Source organism: Alexandromys fortis, unplaced genomic scaffold (assembly GCF_014885135.2).
Source record: "Alexandromys fortis isolate MF-2015 unplaced genomic scaffold, M_Fortis_MF-2015_v1.1 scaffold_1035, whole genome shotgun sequence".
NCBI lineage: Eukaryota > Metazoa > Chordata > Mammalia > Rodentia > Cricetidae > Alexandromys > Alexandromys fortis.
In genome coordinates this window covers 28,210-29,884 of record NW_026068948.1, presented here as the reverse complement: position 1 = coordinate 29,884, position 1,675 = coordinate 28,210, and the positions used below count along the sequence as shown (strand labels likewise).

Sequence of the window (1,675 nt, the reverse complement as noted above, 5' to 3'; positions counted from 1 at the left end):
ACTGAATGAAAAATGGGTAGTGACAGAAATACAGAAGAAATTTAAGACTTTCTAGAACTGAATGAAAATGAATGTGCAGATGCTATAGCTCTCCTCTCCAAGATGGACGCAGGTTAAGATCCTTCCCGCTTTACCACCTGTGCTGGAGCCTTTGGAGCAACACGGGAAGAGTGTATTGACTTAGACGCAGAAGAGGAATGTCATGAAGAAGTTGGTAGTGCTCTTGAAGAAGGCACAGAAATGGACTTAAGCTAGCTCACTTCGAAGTCAGATCCAAAGCTCTTGCTAATGATTTATTCCTGAAGTTCTGTGACTGGGAAACTTAGCTAGATTGCAGAGGGAAGAAAGGAGCAGTAAGAGGTTAAAAGCTGCAGCCGACACTTGGAACACTGGTGACCGCTCCTTTCCTAGTGGCCCCTGTAGTGACACATGTACGGGTGGCAGTTTTGAAGATCTTAAGACAAAACAGAAACAGCCTATGCGGATGTATGACATTGACTTCAGAAAAATTGCACTTCAATACATAAGGACTCTCATTTAAATCTCCTACTGAAAGTGCTGCCGTTACTGGACGAGGCTTTGGGCTGGAGGTTATAACCAAAGGGGAGGCCTCTGAGGAGCTGTCAGGCACAATCTATGGTGAATTACTTCTATAGTCAGGTTCGGACAAAGGGTCAATAATAATAGGACTATCTGTTGACCTTGACTCAGTCGGAGACTCTGGCAAGACGATCACTGTGTCTGAGCTGGGGGCTGCAGGACCTGAGGGCTGCTGTCTTGGAGGAGTAGCTGTTGTCAGGCAGTTTCATTTTCTTTTCAACCGTGAACCTGGGGTGACCCTGTTCAAAATGTTCGAATTAGCAGGCTTTGAACTTGAACTCGTTCCAATGAAGATCAGTTCGGGGTCGTCAAACCCATGCTCAACCCCTACAAAGATCAGCTCGTCTTCGTCGTGGGTTTGACTGGGCTCCTCGCTGCACAGCACATATGGCTGTTCCATTTCTAACATTTCAGTTCCTGACGGGTGTGGGCACAAGTGTCAGTGCCTCCTCTATCCACACTGCCACCTGAGAACAAACACATCACACATCAGTAAGCACAGAAGGACTCACCCTCATGGAAGACTGAGGTGGCTATAAACGCTAAGACGTTCATTCAGTGCCATTACCATTCTGCCCTCCCCAGCCAGTCACACTAGAGGACTTTCTAGGGCTTCACGCAATCCTATCCCACCCTTAAGGCCCCTGCAACACATTCATTAACAGTGAACTGGAGCTATGCCAGTCCCTCCAGTCCATCATGAACACTGAGTATCACAAGGACTAATCGACTCACTCCTACCGGCCTTGAAATGAGCCACGCTCAGACAAGAGCAAAAGCAGAACATACTCCTATGCTACGAAAAGGCTCTGGAGACTCAACTCAGGCTGTCACATGTGGCACCAATGTGCACTGTACCTGCTGAGCCATCTCACCAGGCCCAGCATAACCTTGCCTATAAAAATTAAACTAGCATCTAATATATATCTTGCATGACATTTTTAATTTGAATATTAGTATCTAACTTGTAACATACCACTTGTTCCTATAAACACCTTGGAAGTTCTGTTAAGCATAATAATATAAATTATCTGTCCTTTTCCTCATTACTCTATTTACATGTTTTATTTTCCCA

The 1,675-nt window shown here is 45.3% G+C and overlaps 1 pseudogene; it reads right to left on the bottom strand.

Moving 5' to 3' along the window:
* Positions 1-361: 361 nt before the first annotated feature.
* On the bottom strand, positions 362-1,000 carry LOC126496078 (zinc finger protein 280B-like; annotated as a pseudogene).
* Positions 1,001-1,675: the final 675 nt, after the last annotated feature.